At 54.0% G+C, this 20187-nt stretch overlaps 1 protein-coding gene across 19 annotated transcripts in view; it reads left to right on the forward strand.

The window, feature by feature from the left end:
* Positions 1-20187, forward strand: part of SLC37A1 (solute carrier family 37 member 1) — a 75977-nt gene that overhangs the window by 800 nt on the left and 54990 nt on the right. For 3 of the 19 annotated variants that reach the window (XR_014825223.1, XM_021071030.2, XM_021071025.2), the window contains exons 1-2: positions 15350-15580; positions 16251-16433. The exons of 2 other annotated variants lie outside the window; for them this stretch is intronic. The gene's annotated coding sequence lies outside the window, so the exon portion shown is untranslated. Of the gene's footprint in view, positions 1-5029; positions 5217-6752; positions 6940-7805; positions 7871-15214; positions 15251-15349; positions 15581-16021; positions 16439-20187 lie in introns of those variants that run through there. 14 more of the 19 variants (XR_014825222.1, XM_084992204.1, XM_084992196.1 and 11 more) reach the window with 9 other exon arrangements.

A 20187-nucleotide genomic window follows, 5' to 3' on the forward strand; every position in this document is an offset into this window, starting at 1 on the left:
ACCCGCCCCTCCTCACCTTCCTGGGCTCTTCTGACCCTTCAGTGTTGTTGGCCCATAGAGCTGTGTTCCTCCAGATCTTTCCCTTCTCTTCTTCTTCCCCTTTCTTTTTACCGCAGCACCTGCAGCATATGGAAGTTCCCCGGCCAGGGGTTGAATCCAAGCTACAGCCTCCGCCACAGCAGCACAGGTCCCAGCCGCATCTGCGACCTATGCAGCAGCTTATGGCCACGCTGGATCCTTAACCCACTGAGCGAGGCCAGGGATGGAACCCGCTTCCTCCCAGAGACAGTGATGGGTCCTTAACCTGCTGAGCCACAGCAGGAACTCAAGATCTTTTCCTGTGTTTGTGTGTTTCGCAAGGAGTCGGCTCTGAGCCCTTAGCGGATTCAAGTCTCCCAGGATGCCCGTCAGGGTTGGACAGGCTTCCCCCACCCTGGACATGAGTCCAGCCCCCTCCGGGTCCCATAAGAAGTGTCACTCCTTCACACACACCTATCCAGTCACACGCGAGTGCACACATACACGCAAACACACATACACACCTGCACTCACACTCCCTCTTGCTCATTAATGGGCCCCTGCTCCTGGCTGCCCTCTGGTCCTCTGACACTGCCTGCCCGAGGCCCCTCATGATCTCCTTCCCAATTTCTGTGTCACCACCCCTGCTCCAGGCGTCTTACCCCCCCCCCTGTAAACTCTGGCAAAAGCCTCTAACTCAGCCTCTATGTCTGCAGCCTTTGGCCCATTGTCCGTCTCACACTCCTCCTCTACTCAGAAACCCGAACGCAGACCAGTCTTACTCACTGGCATTCGGTCTCTCCACACTCAAGGCCAAAGTTGTCCTCTCAGCCTCATGGCCAGCTTTTTAGGTGCATCAGGCAAAACCGAACCACAGGCACGTCCCCCAGGACCCCCTTCGCCTCCCTGCTTCCAGGCCTTTGCCTGCGCCAGACACTCTCTTTGGAATGGCTTCCTTTGCCCAGCCCTGCCCCTCCAAAGTCATGGCGATTTTTCAAAGACCAGCTAAGGGACCCCTTCCAGCAAAAGCTCCAAATTTATGAAAAGGATGCCCTCGGGGAGGGACAGGGGGACGGGGTTTGGAGAAAGAGGACTTTAGCTCTATGTACCATCTCTCTGTCTTTCATCCATCCGTCTATCTCGTTTAAAGGTCAGGGTGTGACAAAATGTAAAGTTTAATTTTAAGTGGTGAGTTCTTTAAAATGACTATGTATTAACCATACTTCTCTGTTTTTAAGTTTTTACTCTAAATTTCAGACAGCTCCCTCCTGCAGCTTCTATTGATTCTTTGAGCTAGCTGAGCTCACCCTCTCCTAATTCCTCTCTCTTAGTGCCTTGAACCGTCTTTATCAGACACACAGGTTCTGTCTCAGGTACCAGTCATCTGGATGGCTGTCTGATCTCTGGACACTCAAGAGCCAGGCCACCCTCCTCTTTGTCTGCCCCACAGCACGTAAAAACGTGTTTGCACACATAGTGGCCAATCCGGCCAGCCAAATCCAGTCCACGGGAGCCTGCAGGTCCACCGGCCAGGGGGACATGCGTTCTTCCTTCACTACTTTCACCAAAAGAATCTCTATCTGGTGTGTGGAAATAAACAAAGACCGCCCAGAGTTCCCCGTGTGACTCAGGGGTTAATGAATCTGACCAGCATCCATGAGGATGCTGGTTCCATCCCTGGCCTTGCTCAGTGGGTTAAGGATCCGGCATTGCCATGAGCTGTGGTGTAGGTCGCAGACACAGCTCGGATCTGATGTTGCTGTGGCTGTGGTGTAGGCCAGCAGCTGTAGCTCCAATTGGACCCCCAGCCTGGGAACCTCCATATGCCGAGGATGCGGCCCTAAAAAGAAAACAAAAAACAAAAACAAAGACCACCCAATGAGAACAAGCAAAGACTATTCAGGGCTGGCTGTAGCATGGGCGTCAACCAGCGTCACTTACACGTTGGCAGAGACTCGAAGGCTGACAGAAAACGAGGGACGTTTTTTATTTATTTATTTATTTATTTTTGTCTTTTTGCCATTTCTTGGGCTGCTCCCATGGTATATGGAGGTTCCCAGGCTAGGGGTCGAATCAGAGCCATAGCCACCAGCCTACACCACAGCCACAGCAACTCGGGATCCGAGCCACGTCTGCAACCTACACCACGGCTCACGGCAACACTGGATCCTTAACCCACTGAGCAAGGCCAGGGATGGAACTCACAACCTCATGGTTCCTAGTCGGATTCATTAACCACTGAGCCATGACGGGAACTCCCCGGGGATGCTTTTATAGCAGAGAAAAGGGAAGGGTTCAGGTGTGTCCTGATTGGAGGCTGTGGCGGGGCAGCGGGGGGCTGGGGGGAGCTGCAGGTGGGCTCACTAGACGTGAGCATCCAATGTGATTGGTTAGGGCGAAATTCAGCTTTCTCTGGTTGGCCCTAAGGTGGACGTGGGGGCAAAATTAGGGAAACTCTCAGTCATCAATCAAGTCCTGGCCATTTGGAGCCAGTTGTCACAAGGGTAACTGCTTGTTCCTGGATCTGTAGCAGAGATAGCATCCCGACTTCCAGCAAGTCTGGCCTACAGGAGGCTGGCTTCCTGGGATGGTTACCATGAGATAAGGGGTTGGTTTCCTGGGCTTGCTGCTCCAAGCTGTGGGTCAGAGTTCCATTTTTATGTATGGTTTGGCCATTGTATGTTTGTAGATCCAGTTCTTAAGGTGTTTTTGCAAATTACACAACTAACGGTGTTTCATCTTAAATCTCAATATTGCACGGGGCTCTAAGTTGCTTTTGAGGTCTAATAACCTTCATCGACAACAATAACCCAATTGTTTTATATATTTAAATCTAATATGTAAGTATTTTTAAAAATTGATCTAAGTGGAAAACAGGCCTTAAAATCATCTTCCTCTGGTGGATACACTGTTCACCTCGAGCCAGAAGGTCCAAGTTCAAATTCTGGGTTCCCCTGGCCTCTTAGCTTTGGTGACCTCGGGCCACTCCCCTGCCCTCTGACCCTCAGTTTCCTGTTCTATAAATTGAGAGGCAGAAACCTTTCCAATCTCAAAGAACAGCCCTAGGGGTCAACAATGACATTTTATAAATGCATTGTTGTATATTATAATCGCTACATAATGCCGTCAACCAAGACAGCACAAGGAAATCACATATCATTATATAGAAAGTTCTCCTGACTCCCACCCCAAGGTGTGTTGTGTGATGTTGCTGGGGAAGCGGGGAGGGGTGGTGAGAGAGGGCAGCAGGGGCTGGGAAAACATAGAGCTTGATCTTGCTGGCAGCATTTTAGAGGCCAAACCTATGAAGTAAAAACAGGATAGGGAGTTCCCATTGTGGCTCAGCGGGTTAAGAACCTGACATAGTGTCCGTGGAGATGTGGGTTCAACCCTGACCCCGCTCAGTGGGTTAAGGATCGGGCGTTGCCGCAAGCTGAGCTGTAGGTCACAGATGCAGCTTGGATCCCATATGGTTGTGCCTGTGGTGTAGGCCAGCAGCTACAGCTCCAACTCGACTCCTAGCCTGAGAAGGTCCACATGTCACAGATGCAGCCATTAAAATAAAAATTAACAAAAAAAAGAGCTGAATAATCCACAGATCTTCCAGAACACATACGGTGCAGGCCTCAGCAACACTAACCTAGTGCAAGGCTGCAATCTTCACCAAATCTCAGGCCCAGACCCAGCCCTTTCTGAAAAGGGAAACCACATACAAGCAAATTAACACAGAAGACTTTACAATTATATTGTTTGTTCGTTGCAAATATAAAAAGATTGTAAACACCCCACATTCACGGTTTTTCTCGTGGGAAAAGGTGGAGACTTTACAAGGGCAAAGGACGACAGGTGTCTTCTTTATCCTTGGCAGTTGCCACATTTACTACAACTCAGCATGTCCTTTTGTAATAAAACCTCAAAAATATTTTAACTATTAGAGAAATGGAATAGCAGTATACTCAAAAATATGCAAACAGATGTTACATTTTTGTACAAAAAAATAAAGGTCAGAAGTTCAACTTTCAAACTTTCTCTAAAGATGCCAGTGACTGATGCTTGCGAAGTTCTGACTCTGTGCTAGTGGCGCTTGAAGAGTTTTATACAAACTGTCCTATTAAATCCTCACTGTCAATTCCCCATTGTGCAGCTAAGGGAAGAGAGCCACGGAGAGATAAAAATATTGCTCAACATCTTACAGCCCCGTGGGCTTCAAGCCATGTGTTCTGACTCGAGTTATCGCTGTTGTTCACTGCACTCTACTGCCTCCCAGATCCTTGATTTCAAGGAGTAACTATGGTTTTCCGGCCGTGACCTCAGCCATGTACCAAGCAGATAAGCACTGGCACAAAGAGCCTTAGGATGAAAAAAGTGGTTTGAGCACACCTCATTCCCGATCAGTGTCTGGCCATGGAGCTGCTGGACTCCAAAATTACAATCTGATTTACGTCTTACTAGTCACGCCCCCCCCCCCCCCGAATCTTCCAGTCAATCTATAGTAATTTCAGGACGCTGCAGTTCTAGCAATTGCCCAAATGAGACAAGATCAGGTGAACAGCAGGAAGGGCCTTCCAGCCTCAGGCAGCAGCAAACAGCCCAGTTCCAAATTCCTGCTTCCAGAAAGAGGCTGCTCCCAGCTCCGGTCAGGCAGAGAGCCCCACCCATCCTAGCCTTACAGGAGACCTGGGAGTCCCAGAAAGACTGCAGTGGGGCCAGCCGGTGCCTGGGAGCCCCAGACTCCCTGACCGTCCACCCCACACGGCCCGCAAGTGCTTGGGGGTGGCAGAAGCAGCGCTTTCAAACGCTAAAGGCTGCAAAACGCTGGCCTAGCTCGTCCTCCTGCTCTCTTGGGAGGACTAAGAGGCATCACTAGGAGGGGCCTCTTCCCTGGCGAAAAGGAAGAGACCCTCCTCCACCTCTTCCCCTTGCCAGGGGGCCACTTGCCATAACCCACCCGCCGGCCCTTCCCACCGTCTCCACGCCTCCCACCTGCCGCGGCAGGGAGCATGCGCAGATTATCCCTCCGCGGAGGAGGGCGGGGCGAGGCAGCAGGGGCTCAAGAGCGGAGAAGGTGAGGGTCCAGGGCTCCTCCGAGCGCCATTTCCCCCACCCCACCCCACCCCGGCAGAAATTATCTTCTTGCTTTTCGTAAATGTAAATGCGAGAGACCCACCTCTTCACCTCTCCTGCTCCCCCCAAAACAAGTAAGGAAAACCACGTCCGAGCTGGCAGTGGTTCTGCACCCAGCAGCTGGTGAGGGTGCCTTCAGCTTCTTGGGTGGGACGGTCCCGCGGGGAGGAAGGTGCCCTGGAGCCCTCCTGGGGGTCCGCTCCCTGCCCTCCGCACCTTTCTGACCCACCTCCGAGCTGGGTCGGGTCCGCCCCGCAGTTGCCATGGCAACTGGCTGAGCCCCTGAGCCTGTCCCCTCGGGAGGGTCCAGGACCAGGTGGAAGAAAAGGCATTAAGACCTCGGGGACATCGGGAAAGTGCAAAGGGGGTTGGTGTTTGGGGTTTGTTTGTAGCAACTGCTCGGATGAAAAGTGGAGACTTTGAGCAGAGGAAGGTCCGGCCCATTTTAACTGTGGAAATGTGAGGTTGTTAAAATCCTTGTATTACGCGTTGAGCCATTTTATATGCACACACAAATATAAACGCACACTTATATCTATCTATGGATATGTTTATGGATAGGAAAACACAGAAATTGCAACTTCTTTTTTAAAAATAGAGGTTTTATGGCATTTAGTGGCTAGGACTCAGACCCAAGACGGAAATCCTAGCTCTCTTTGCTTCTTTTGGAAGCCAATTTATCCGTCTGTAAAATGGAGGTAATATATAATAGTTCCCTGCCCTCTTAGGGCTGTTGTGAGGTCTACACAAGATGTTGTTTTTTTGTTTGTTTGTTTGTTTTGTCTTTTTGCCATTTCTTGGGCCGCTCCCGCGGCATATGGAGGTTCCCAGGCTAGGGGTCGAATCGGAGCTGTAGCCACCAGCCTACACCAGAGTCACAGCAACGCGGGATCCGAGCCGCGTCTGCAACCTACACCACAGCTCACGGCAACGCCGGATCGTTAACCCACTGAGCAAGGGCAGGGATCGAACCCGCAACCTCATGGTTCCTAGTTGGATTCGTTAACCACTGTGCCACGACGGGAACTCCTACATAAGATGCTAATGATCGGTTTAGCACATACCTAACCCACTAAAGCACGTAGTAAATATTAGCTCTTGCTATTAAGGCTTATATTGTTGTTACCCATACAGTAAACAAACAGCTTTTGCCTACCAATAGGTCTTTGGGGAAGTTTTGACTCCAATTTACTTTCCTGTGGAGGCTGACACTGCCAAAGGTGGTTCAGCCAGGGTATCCTGACAGTCAGAAGTTAGTCTGTGAAAAGCGGGTTACTTTTAATGCCTATATCCGTTAGCACTAGTACAGGTCAGGTGGGAAGAGAGAATTTTCTAGAAATATAGGGACAAGTATTTGTAAGTGCAAGGAGAAACTGTGTAATGTAAGGTTGTGTTTCATGAAAGTGGCAACTGGTGAAATGGAAAAAAGACACACACACACCCCGACACACCTACCTGAGTTATGCAGTTTAATAGAAGGATGTGGAGAATGCTGCTGTCGAGAGAGAAAAACAGATTGTTTTCCACCCAGGGAGTGGGATTATTCCGTAATTCATCACAGCCAGTGGGCAGACGGGTTGGTGGCGTCAGCCAGGGTGGAGACAGATGTCAGGAAGTGGGGCAGACTCGCATTTCGTGTTGGGCAGCAACTTGGGGGCTCAGACGTGCTCAGCTGTGCCCCCTTTTCCACCTGACAGCACAGGGCTTGGCACAGAGTAAACACTTAGTCACATAAGCCATCGCAGTGGTATTAGGTGGCATTTTGCAGCAGGGTTGCGACACTTGGGAGGAAAGGCGGTAAGGTTCATCAGTTTTTCGTTCTTTTTTGCTTCTGGTTCCTGATCTTGCTTTTCTTTTTTCTTTTCTTTCTTTCTTCTTTTTTACTTGCTTTTTTTATTCTCCTCAAATCAGATTCCAAGAGTCCTCTGAGTATATCAGTTCAGTTCCTGTGGCTGAGTGTGTGCTGGGTCCTGGGTCATATACTAGGCAGCTATGAGGAGATGAGAAAAAAAATTACAGATTCATTAATTTGTGACGTTAAAAAAAAAAAAAAGTACCAAAACTACAGGATCTTCTGGCTACGTGTCAGTGCCTTATGCTAAAAGGGGTGTCCTTCTTCCCCACTAGTGGATAAGGAGCTTGGTTCTGTGTTCAATATCACCTCTGACCTTGCTGTGGCCAGTGATGGTGGTGGCGGGAGGTCCCATGGTTCAAGGGGCTACACCGTCCAGCGTCTAAGGATGGCTCAGTCTCTCGGAGTAAGGGGCAGGGGAGGAGGCCGTAAGCTGAGTGACATGCCGGCCCTTCCCAGAACCAGGCTCATTCTGCCAGGACGTCGTAAGGATCAAATAAGATAACGAGGCTGCTAGTGCTCTGGAAACGCCAGGTGCTGTAGAAACATAAGGTTAACACACACTTTAAAATCATGGTGTGATATCTAACACAGCAGAGGAATATGTGGCCCCAGGTGTCAGCGATGTAGCAAAGTCACGGAGCACCTGGGGCCCCACTCCCTCGGATACTGGAGAGACTCACACCTGAGTGCATCGCTCTCTGGCCACATCGCCAATCCATTGCTGCCAATGCGCTTATGTAGAATGACGAGGGACGGGCCAGTGGGAAGGACCCTGAGGACTAAACACCTATTCCCGAATTCCTTCTAGATCTGCGGTGGGCGGGCCCTGCCCTCTCCAGCAGAGTGACTGATTCCCGCTGTTCCTCATCTGGCGTAAGTCATCTCTCTTCTTTGCTAACTTGCTGGACAAAACAGCACCTCCCCGTGCCTTGCCTTTGCATTCCCGCGATTACATGTGACGATAAGAACGTCTCCCCAAAGGCTTCTTTTCCGTCTACACTCGCGATCACAAACTGTGTGGATCATTTTCTCCGGGACGCCCTGGTAGATCCAAGTATGTTTCTCGCTTCCTGAACTGCGAGACCCACAGTTCTCTACCTGGGCACAGTTCTGCAACTTGAATGCCTTCCCTAGATGTCACCTCCTGGGAACACCTGTCCCAACTGCTTCAAGCCCCCTGTGACCACTCCTCTGGCTGTGCCGGCTGCACCCCCTGCAGAGCTGTGCCGTGGGTTTCGAGACCAGCCTCCCAGAGTGCCCCCGGGCCTTGACCCCCGCAGTCTAGCCCAGAGTCCAACACAGAGCCAAGGCTCGGATTAGAAGTTACTCAGAGTTCCCACTGTGGCTCAGCGGGTTAAGAACCCAACGCTGTCTCTGTGAGGATGCGGGTTCTCTCCCTGGCCTCACTCGCTGAGTTAATGATCCAGGGTTGCTGTAAGCTGCAGCGTAGGTTGAAGACGCAGCTCGGATCCGGTGTTGCTGTGGCTGTGGTGGAGGCCGGCAGCTGCAGCTGCAATTCAGACCCTAGCCTGGGAACCTCCATGTGCCCTGGGTGGCTCTCTATAAAGAAAAATCAATTAAATGCTCTTGGGAAATTGTGAAAACACAGTAAAGTCTAAAGAAAAAGTGAAGATGACCCATAACCCCACCCCCTAGACCCCACGGATGGGGGCCAGTGCCTGGCCTTCCAGCCTCGGGAACGGGTGTGTATTTGCACTTAATTGGAGCTGTTTCATTTCTTGCTGGCCTTTTTCACTCACCGTTCTGTGGTGAACATGTCCAAACTTCTGTAAAAGTGTTTTAAGAAACTGAATAGTATTGAAAGCTAAATGGAAATGTTTAATAGGAGTTTGAAGGATGTAGGAGGCGTTACTTGAGGAAGTTGTACTCCGTGTTATTAAGAAAACACTGTGTTGGGGCCTTTTCTGGGTACCTCACTCCCCCCCTGCCCTGGGACGCCCCCCAAAAGCCCTTCATCACCTCTGGGTGCTGGCCTGGGCTCCCTGGCTCTGGCATTCCTGCTCGTTTCTGTGTCTCCCCACCCTGCCCCCTGCTGCTCCCAGGCTCGGTTTTTGATGGTGTAGCTGCTAGAACAAGCCTCTAGGCAGCTGTGGACCAAAGAGAGTCATCAGCAGAGCTGAGCAAGAGGAGCGTCAGGAGGGTTGGAAACCTGGCAGGGGGTTTCAGGTCTCCTGGACTGGCATCTGCACGGTCTGAGCAGGGAGATCCAGCACCGAAAAGCACCAGGCTGGGATCCGCTTTGGTCCACACGAAGCCCCTGGTCCCTCCCTCCCGGGAGTGCTGGAACCCATCAGCTCAGTGCTTCTTATCTGTCGCACTGGGCACGATGTCTCAGTGCGCCCAGCCTGCAAGTGTCCCCATGGAACAGAACAGAAATGTAAAAATATACATTTGTTGGAGTTCCCGTCGTGGCTCAGTGGTTAACAAATCTGACTGGCATCCATGAGGACACAGGTTCGATCCCTGGCCTTGCTCAGTGGTTAAGGATCCAGCGTTGCCGTGAGCTGTGGTGTAAGTTGCAGATGCGGCTCGGATCTGGCATTGCTGTGGCTCTGGCGTAGGCCGGCAGCTGTAGCTCTGATTGGACCCCTAGCCTGGGAACCTCCATATGCCGCGTGTGTGGCCCTAAAAAGCCAAAAAAAAAAAAAAAAAAAAAAAGCATTTGTTAAGCAGGATCAGTTAGGTGGGGGTGGTTCCGCCAGAGCATGCCTTTGGTTGGTTTCCTTATGCTTAAAATAGTGGTTGTTTCATAAAAATGACAATATAAAAAATGCATTTTTTTTCTAAAAGAGTTTTTAAAATCGTCGTTTTAAGTTAAAACCGTAGCGTATAGAACATGTTGGCGGGGGGGAGGGGGGATTTTCAGGTTATGTGGCTCGAGGTTCCCTGTTGTTTTGTAACCAGCTCCACGGTGGGTCCCAGAGGATGGCGCTCGGCACCTGTCCCAGTCGTCTTGCCGGCAGGGACAGTGTCGCACAGGCCCGAGCTCTCAGTGCCCCTGGAGGGGCAGACGCTGGGGCAGGAAGGAGCTTTCCCAGCCTGACGCACCTGTGAGCGCCAGCGTCAGCACTGGCACAGCCGTGGCTGCCACAGGAAGGGGGTCACGCGCCAGGAGAACATGGCCCCTGGCAGCAGGGGCTCTGCTCTGACACCCCTTGTTACAGTGGCAGCTCCTGCTTTGCTGGCAGAAGGATGGCTGTGAAGTGACCCAGACAATCTTTGTGGGTATATTTTGTTGTTGTTTTTTATTTTTTGGCTTAGGGCCGTACCCATGGCACATGGAGGTTCTCATGTTAAGAGTGTGGGGGGGGGTGGCATATGGAGGTTCTCCCTCTAGGGGTCAAATCAGAACTGCAGCTGCCAGGCTGCACCACGGCAACGCAGGATCCTTAACCCACTGAGCGAGGCCAGGGATCCAACTGGCATCCGTGTGGATACTAGTCAGACTGGTTACCGCTGAGCCACAAAGGGCACTCCTCACATATTGTTTTAAAACCTCATTAAGGAGTTCCCGCTACAGTACAGTGGGTTAAGAATCCAACTGCAGCGGCTCATGGTTGTTGCAGAGGCTCGGGTTTGATCCCCGGCCTGGGGCAGTGGGTTAAAGGATCTGGCGTTGCCACAGCTGCGGCTCAGATTCAGTCCCTGGCCTGGGAACGTCCATACGTCCTGGGGCAACCCAAAAGAAAACAAACAAATTAAGTTTAGGCCACAAAAACGAACCTGAGAGGATTTATATTCAAGATGAGGGAGCAGTGAGTTGGACTCCCTTTCTTTAGGAGAAAATCAACACAATAAGCTGATGAAGGAGCCTGTAGCCCCCTCTTCGCCTTAGCTCCCGGCACATGACCTGGAATGATGACACAGTCATACGGATTTGCCGGGCTTTCCCCTGGTTGGAGTGGCCGCGGCGTCTGCTCTGACTCAGCCAACAACCAAGGTTTCTCGAGTGTTGACGGAGCCGTGCTGGCTCCCGTCTAAGTGGCGAGGATGCACTGTTGAACGAAACAGGTCAAAGATCGCTGCCCTCGGGGAGCCCACATCCTAACACCTGACCGCCTCCGTCAGCCCGGGAAGTCAAAGTAGAAAAATGGGTATTTGGGAGGGTGAAGGGGTCCCCCCGGGTCCCCCGACACTAAGTGTGGAGTCAGGAACGCCCGCCTTTCCCGCCAGGCCACCATTCACTGGGGGATCATGGCTCGTGTCCAAAAAGACGATTCTGGGTGACAGTGAGGAAGAGGTACCATAGGCAGTAACTTGCGTTTCTGATTGAGTCGCATGAGTCTGGTTGTAGAAAGCATTTCAGCTACAGGGGTAACAAAGTAACGGTGTCAACCTTAGGCGTTCCCAGTAGGTGAACTAGAAGACAGCACCGGCAGGAGCCTGCGGCCAAGCCTTCCTGGGACCATAGCCAGTGCCAAGGTCATTCACGGAGGCTGAGCGGAGACTGGCTCTGAGCACTGTCATCCCCTGGGGAGGGGGGTAGAACCAGCGGACCGGCAAAGAGCCTCGCTGTGCAGGGCCAGACTCTCCCAGGCTCTGTGTGGGCTGGGGAAGGACCCGTAGGCAAAACCGCTAAGGGCTGGTGGACAGAACCTGAGTCCGGGTGTCCCTTGGATCTGATATTATTGGGTCAGCTGTGTCTATGTGCAGAAAGGAGTTGAGTTATAAGGAGGTGGTCCCAGGAGGTCCCTTCACGGCTCAGGGGGAACGAATCTGACTCGCATCCGTGAGGACGCAGGCTCCATCCCTGGCCTCGCTCAGTGGGTTAAGGATCGGGCGTTGCCGTGAGCCTCGGTGTAGGTCATAGACGCGGCTCGGATCTGGCGTTGCTGTGGCTGTGGGGTAGGCTGGCATCTGTAGCTCCTATTGGACCCCTAGCCTGGGAAGCTCCATATGCCCCAGATGCGGCCTTAAAAGGCAAAAAAAAAAAAAAAAAAAGTTGGTCCCAGTACCCCCACCCCCGCTGCTCAAGCCCTTGATATTAAGTGCGGAGTATTTGCATATAACCTACACATCCTCATGGATGCGTTAAGTGATCTCTAGTTCACGTATCACACCTGACACACTGTAAACGCTATGTCAGTAGTTGTTGGTGTGTGGCAAATTCAAGTTTTGCTTTTTTGGAGTCTTCTGGATTTTTCTTTTTTTTTTTTTTTTTTTTTTTTTTGCGTAGTTTCCGTCCACGGTTGGTTGTATCCACGGATGCAGAACCCGAGAATTCAGAGATCTCACGGTGGCTGTGTTCTCCCACCAGGCCATTACCATCTTGTTTAAAATAAAAGCACCCTCTCTTCATAAATACCAAATACTGGCTGGGAGGGAGCTGGGATTTGATATCAAAGTCCAGCCCCTTGATTGATGACACATATTTCACCAAGCCACATTTGGACGGAAGAGCGTGGAGCTGTACTGAAGACCTTATGACACGTTTCTGACTTGCTTGTCCATTTATTTATCTGCCCCAGCCTGGCTGAGGAAGTGACCCCTCAGTGGATGGGCCAGCTTCCTCGTTCCAGACCTGCTACTGTTTATAGGCTTAAAACCAGGAGGAGGAGTTTCCGTCATGGCTCAGCGGAAACAGATCTGACGAGTATCCGTGAGGATGTGGGTTCGATCCCAGGCCTCGATCAGTGGGTTAAGGATCCAGCATTGCCATGGGCTGTGGTGTAGGTTGCAGACACCGCTTGGATCTGGCGTGGCGGTGGCTGTGGTGTAGGCCAGCAGCTATAGCTCCACTTCGACCCCTAGCCTGAGAACCTCCATATGTCACGGGTGCAGCCCTAAAAAAAAAAAAAAAGCCTAGGAGGAATTGACAGCAGACAGGCTTGGCCAACAGGTTAGCCCCAGGAGGGCTCTGGGCTGCAGGGCACGTCTGGCTGATAGAAGCCTAAGTCAGTGCAGACCCCACCTGAGTTGCAGTCCAGCGGCTCCCGAAGGCGCTGGGGCATTTTCTAAGCGATGCGCCCCTCTCCACAGCACAGGAGAAAAGCAAGACAGCTCTCGGCTGGGAAGCATCACCCAGGCGTAGAAGCAGGGGCATCTGCCCACCTGTGTCATGGGGGTCATTTGCCAAGGGTGCCCTTGTAAATGGGCAGCTGCCTCCTTGTGACCTCAGGACACCTGCAAAACTCCTCTCCCCAAAATGCGTCCTAACCTATAGGTATCACAGAGTCCAAGCCCCAGCTACTAACAACCCACTGCCTGGGCTAAGCACAGCCTTCTTCTTCCTTTTTTTCTTTTTCTTTTTTTTTTTTTTTTTTTTTTTAATCACATTAGTGTTTATTTTCCTTCTATTTGAAAATGCACAGCTTGGTCCCTCTGGGCCTCATCTCACAGCCCAGAGGCAACTGCTTTCCACTCTTAGCCTTTTCTCGGTGTTTCTAAAGTCTGGGATATTCTGTGGTTAGATATTCCATCTGCGTAGACCTCTTCTGCACCCTTGTGTTTTGGAGACAAGACCCTGCGGGGGCCCTCTGACCTGCCCTCCACGTCCCCTGGGGCTGCTGCCGCTCCCTTCCCCAGGGTGGGGACAGCGCTTTCCTAGTGAGTCAACTAGGGTCCAGAGCTCTGCCGCCTGAGGGCAGGCCCGCCCTTCTCTGAACCCAGGCAGGCCTGGTGCTCCGTTCCTCTTGGGGCTCCCGCTCCTTGGCTTGTGACCTCTTGTCTGCCTGGAAAACAGGACGGGCTTCCATTCTGTTCCTTATCAAAAGTATTTGTCACTGAACAAAAACTCCCCCTTGCTCACCGGGTGAGTGCTCAAATTCTTGCTTTTGGATCAGTGGAGATAAAATGAGATTCCTCTTCTCCATCCTAAGTGTTCTGATCTTATGCTTCCTCATCTCGCTAAGAACAGTTCATGCTTTTATGCTTTTTAAACGGGAGGCATTTTCTTGAGCTCTGAAGCCCAGAATCCTCACAGCTCCTCTGCTCTTCCCCGACGCACACGCCCAGGCCCCGTGGTTTCTCTGCTGAGCTGCTGGGCAGAAGGAGCTCTCTCCTGTCTTATTTCTTGTTGCAACCCCTGCTCCCAGCCCAGAGCTCGTCTTGCACACAGTAGGTTCACATTCCTAGTTCTTCTCTTGTGCATCCCCCAGCCTCCCAGCGGGGTCAGAGTTGCCTCTTTCTTAAGACCAGGGACAAAGAGTGACTCTTCTCCTCGAGTTGGGGGGGGGGGGTGGGCGGTGAAAGCCGACCCTTCCAGCTGGATCTGTCCGCCTGTCTGTCCCCTCTCAGCACCCGGGGGCTCACGGACACACTCATAGTATCTCATGACCTGCTGTTCCCTCCCTGGTGTTCTCACCGGTGACCCTGAACCCTCTCCGTGTCCCCCAGACACCTCCCTCTCCACTTCAGCAACTGACTCTTCCCTGAGGAAGGGACGGTATGTGAGAACTCTCACCCCGTGCCTTCCCACCTGCTGCCTCCCCCCCCACCCCCACGAAACCCTCGCTCCCCAGACCTGTCCCTCCTCCAACCCGAGGCTCATTCCTCTGCAGATATTTTGGATTCCTGGTCTCTCTGCCCCTGAGCCCACCCCCACCCCACCTCTGTCCTCCCTTCTGGCTGCTTTAGGATGTGGGCCTTCTGGGAGAGGGGGCTGACTCAGGTCTCTGGCGGGAGATGTCTGAAATGCGCTCAGGACATCTTGTCACCCCAGAAAGTGGTTAACGAATGCGACTAAGAATCATGAGGATGTGGGTTCGATCCCTGGCCTCGCTCGGTGGGTTAAGGATCCAGTGTTGCTGTGAGCTGTGGCGTAGGTCGCAGCCTCAGCTCGGATCCTGTGTTGCTGTGGCTATGGCAGAGGCCGGCGGCTGCAGCTCCGATTCGACCCCTACCTGGGAACCTCCATATGCCGCAGGTGCAGCCCAAAAAAGACAAAAAGAACAAGAAAAAAGCAGAAGTGATGCAGGGATTTGGAGAACTGTCTTTGGGGCACTGGGGAGGGGTCGTTCAATTCAGGGGACCAAGACCCGGCTGGGCTTCTCCAGCACAGCCCTGTGAACTGCGTTCACACAGGTACTGACGGGTGTGATACAGATGGAGCCCGACCCCTGAGAAGAGGTCATAAGAATAAACTGCCAGAGGCCAGGGCAGCCCTCACAGTGCGGGTCCTTTGTGGGGAAGCCTGGCTCGGCTGCTGCGCTGGGTAGGGCCCATCTCCAGACAAAGGGCCTTGGGGGCCCCCTTCGGGGAACATGCCAGGCGCCGCCCTGGCGCCGCTGGCAGGTGCAAGGACAGGGGACCCCGGGGAAGACTCCTGGGGGGGATGATCCCCCCCACCCCCAACCCGCGGCCTCGGGCAGGCGGGCCGCGCGGCTCCGCGCGGGGGCGCCCCGCGCGGCATCCCGGGGCTGCCTGGGCCTCCGGGCGCCTCCGGGGCCGCGGGAGGACGGGAGGGGAAGCGCCGAGGGGGAGGCGCCGCCCGGGCGGGCGCCCCGCCGGCCGCAGGAAAGTGAAAGGGCCGCCGGGGCCTGGGCGCGCCGCCCCAGGAAGTCGCGAGCAGGAAGCGCCCGCGGCGGCGGGGCCGGGCGGCGGGGCGCGGGCCTGGGGGCGCAGGTGAGGCGCGGGGGGCCGGGCCGGGCGGGGCGGCGGCGGCGGCGCGGGGACCCCTCCCCACCGCGCGCGCCCGCCGGGCCGGGGGACTCGGCGCCGCGGCCGCGCCGCACCTGCCACCGGGGGCGACGGGCGGGGACGCCGGGGGTCCGCGCGCCCTGCGGGCTGCCGCCCCGGCGCGTGGCTTTGTGTTCGGCCGGGGCCGGGGCCGCGCTGGCGGCGAGGCGTCTGGAGGAGAGGCCGGGCGGCCGGGCCCCGGCGATGGAGGCGCGGGAGCCCGTACCGAGCCGGCAGCCGCCCAGCGGAGCCCCGGGAGGGGGCGAGCCGAGCTGTCCTGCCGGGTCCCCTCCCGAGGCCGCCCCGCCCACGGTGACAGCCCAGCGGGGGGCCTAGAGAGCGCCGCCCGCGAGGTCGGCCGCGCGGCGGCGACGTGGGCGTGCCCGCGAGTCCCCCTCCGGGGACCGGCCGCCGCCGGGAGGAGCCGGCAGCCTGGGCCTTCGGGTTGTGTTGTTTGCCGAGCAGCCGGTTCCCGGAGCCCGTGAGACTCCCGGCCAACAAGGGTGCCAGCGACCTTCCAGATTTATAGGACTTAAAGCGCCCGAAGGTGACCCAGCCTCCGGCCACAACAGGCAGCCTCGTTTTTCCTCCTTCTCCCACCCTCCGGCCCTCGCAGGCTCTGCAGCCACGCTGCTGATCCAGGTGACCTGGCGACCAGGCCCGCGAGCAGGACACTGGAAAGCCCCTTGCCCCAGAGCCAGCTTTGAACTTCTCAAGGCACCGTCCCAAAGCCGGCCTTCCCTGTCGTCTCCCTGAGCTCAGGGCCTGGAGAGGGCGCGCCGCCGCGGATTCAAATTGGGTGAGGTTGTCTGAGTGGGTAACTGGATTGGATTGTCCCCTCCGCCCTGCGTCGCTCCTTCCCTACTCTCCTCTCACATCAACCCCGAACACCCGGGGCCCTGGACCTTGCGTGTTTCACCACGTGCTTTTGGAAGTGAGCTTGTAGGTGCTGTGGGCGGGGTGCGGGAGGGTCTGTCTGTTGGTGGGAGAACATGGTTCAGGTAGGGGGTTCCCTCTGGTCTCTAAAGCGGGAGAGAGACAGCATCTGTGGTCATTGATCTTTAATTGGCGCCTGGAAAGTGCAGACCAGAGAAGGCGCTTGGTCTGGAGAGGAAGTTGCCCTCCCCACCCCCTCTCTCTCCCTAAAGAAAAATGTATGGGAACCTGTTTGGGGGACATTAGCCTTAAAATAAGACCCACTTAAGAACTTTAGGTGGATTGTTTAAAAATACACATGGGGCCGCTTTGACTGCTTGCAGCTGTGCTTCAGTGGTGGGACGGGGTTTCCGTGTTAGTCTCGGCGCTGCTTTGTGTGGAATCTCTTTTTCGTCTTCAGCGAGTACACGGAACTGTTCCCCACGTGGTGCCCCGGGTTTTCTGGGTGTGTGGTTACAGGAGCGGTCGGGCTCTTTCAGGAGATGGGTCTGAAAACGTGCCTGTTGCAGACAGTATCAGAGATGCTCTGCCGGGTGCCCCCGAAGTTGCCGTCTTGACAATAGAGTGAAACTAGATATTCTGACCCTTTTCCCTGTGGGGATGGTGGGTGCTAGGGGTGCCTGTTCAGAGTTCCCACCCTTTTAAACAGATATTTTCTTTCTATGTGCTTGGGTTAGGGGCCCCAAATCGGATTTAAACCAAATGATTTGCTCCGGGCCTGCTGCCCTCTCTGTGGAGGAGCCGTGCCAGAGGAAGGGGGCGGAGGAGGGCATCCAGGGAAACTGGACCAACCTGTGCCCCACGGTGTCCGGCTGCCCCAGGCCAGCCGCCTGGCCTCGCTGCGCTCCTGCTCAGAGGGCTCGTGGGCTCTTGGGAGGGCGTGGAAGTGTCCCTTGCGACCCCGGAGGTCTTGAGCAGCTCTCGCTGGGATGGTTTTCAGTGGGCACCGGACGGAAGGGACCTTGTAAATTGAGCTCTTAACATCCCACCTGTGAAATCATTGTGTTTACACATCTGAATTGCACTTTCGGTGAGACTTTATAGCACTTGAGTTCACCCACTTTATGGAGGAAGAACCTTTGTTTTATTTTTATTTTATTTTTTGTCTTTTGTCTTTTTAGGGCCGTACCCGCAGCATATGGAGGTTCCCAGGCTGGGGGTCCAACAGGAGCTGCAGCTGCCGGCCTCCGCCACAGCCACAGCCACGTGGGATCTGAGCCATGTCTGCGACCTCCACCACAGCTCATGGCAATGCCAGATCCTTAACCCACTGAGCAAGGCCAGGGATCCAACCCGCGACCTCTTGGTTCCTAGTTGGATTTGTCTCCCCTGCTCCATGACGGGAACTCTCAAGAACCCTTGTTTTAAAAGGTAATCAAGTTTTGGGGGGGTTTTTTCCTCCTGATTTTCCAGTGTTTTCCAGATTTTTTTTTTTTTTTTTTTTTTTTTTTTTTTAAGTTACAGGCTTCACCAGAATTGCATTGAGGTTTATTGCTTAGTTGATGCAGCGGATCGAATTCTTGCAGACAGCCTGTACCTGGAGAAGCCACATTTGGACAGAGAAAGAAATTTGATTCTGACCTTTCCAGACACTGTACATTTAGACGAAATTCTTTCCTCATATGGGCGTCGTCCCAAAATTGTTTCTCAGAGTATATTGAGGCCCACATAGGAGCCTACTCGTTTTGGGCAGAATTTGAGTAAGATGTTTCTTTCAGTCCAGAGATCTGCACAAAGACAGATTCAAAGCATTTGTGGAACTTGGTTCAGCACATCCTTTGAACTGGGTTCTGGACCAGGACACGGGAACGAGGCCGGTCCTTCCTCCTCTGCCTTCTGCTGAGAACACTACCAGCTGCCCTTTCTTGAGCATCCACTCCACCCCAGGCTCTGTGCTGGGGGCTTCCACGGATGACTCACTTCATCGCTATAGCAACCCTGCTTCCTAGGTGCCCTCGTCCCTATTCTTCAGCTGAGGAAGGGGAGGGGCAGAAAGGTTAAGTGACCTGCCTGGGGTTACCCTGCCCGAGTCAGCCCTGGGGCTCGATCCTAGCTAAGGCCCCGGTGGGGATGAGGGCCGAGGGGCCAGCCTGACCGGGACAGAGGGGGCTGCACTGCCTCCCCGAGAGGAGATGGGGCCGTGGGGTATGACAGCTTGGCAAAGCGCAAACGCTCACATGGGAGGCAAGACAGGAGTGACCCTGGGGAACCTGTTTTATTTGGGAAGACGCAGGCATTTAGGGATATGGTTTAGGTCCTTCAAATTGGAGCTATTTGCCATTACTTGTCTTTTATCTCAAGGAAATTGTTCAAAGACCTTGAATAAATGTCAGCTTTAAATTAAGCATAATGTTCAGTCAAAACTAGCTTTCTTTAGGAGTTCCCTGGTGGCTCAGCGGGGTAAGGACTCAGTGCTGTCACTGATGTGGCTCGGGTCACTACTGTGGCAGGGGTTTTGATCCCTGGCCCAGGAGTTTCCAAATGCTATGGGTGTGGCCCAAAAAAAGAGTAACTTTTTTTTTTTTTTTTTTTTTTCAGGGATGCACCCACCGCATATGGAGGTTTGCAGGCTAGGGGTCAAATAGGAGCTACAGCTGCCAGCCTCTGCCACAGACACAGCAACGCAGGGTCCGAGCTGTGTCTGCGCCTGACACCACAGCTCACGGCCATGCTGGATCCTGCACCCACGGAGCAGAGCCAGGGATCGACCCTGCGTCCTCATGGATTCTAGTCAAATGCGTTTCTGCTGAGCCACGATGGGAACTCAAGAAGTAACTCTCTTTAAAAATACTATGTAGGAGTTCCCGTCGTGGCGCAGTGGTTAACGAATCCGACTAGGAACCATGAGGTTGCGGGTTCGGTCCCTGCCCTTGCTCAGTGGGTTAACGATCCGGCGTTGCCGTGAGCTGTGGTGTAGGTTGCAGACGCGGCTCGGATCTCGCGTTGCTGTGGCTCTGGCATAGGCTGGTGGCTACGGCTCCGATTAGACCCCTAGCCTGGGAATCTCCATATTCCCAAGAAATAGCAAAAAAAAAAAAAAAACAAAAAAAACAAAAACGCTATGTAACCTGTGGATTTTCAACAAGTGTTGAGACAGAACAGTGATGCCCCTGCAGGTGCTTCGTGCTGTAATTTAGCGCCTTGATTCCAAACAGTCCTTGTCGCAGAGCGTAGGAGACGACTGCGAATTCACACGAGTGGTGAGCTGGGCTCTAAGACCGGAGACCCGGCCTGCCTGCCCCTCCTTCCCTCTCCTGCTCTGCTTTCCACTCCGGCTTCAGAACTGGGGGCCATTTTCCAGGCCCGTGCGGTGCCCACAGGGGTGAGAAAGGAAGGGCAGGTGTGAGGCGAAGGCCATTCCCACAGCTTGACGTGCACTTCGGCTCGATTGCAAAGCCGCCGTCAGAGGACCGGCTTGATGACCTGCCGTGGTGTCCAGGCGCCCGTACCCCTCTGTTACTGTGGCTCAAACGTGGCCTGGTCCACAGCAGGGGTTGGGGCTCATACCGGTCTCCTGTGGACATTCACCTTCGTCCTGCAGGGCACCGTGTTGAGAGTGGCTTGGTCTCTGGAGGTCTCGGGGCCGGGGGGGCGGGGGGGATGAATCCGGCAGTTCT

Source organism: Sus scrofa, chromosome 13 (assembly GCF_054392235.1).
Source record: "Sus scrofa isolate SSC_HxYL_T2T_F1_AM1 chromosome 13, Sscrofa_HxYL_maternal_Yorkshire_Landrace_v2.0, whole genome shotgun sequence".
Taxonomy (NCBI): Eukaryota; Metazoa; Chordata; class Mammalia; order Artiodactyla; family Suidae; genus Sus; species Sus scrofa.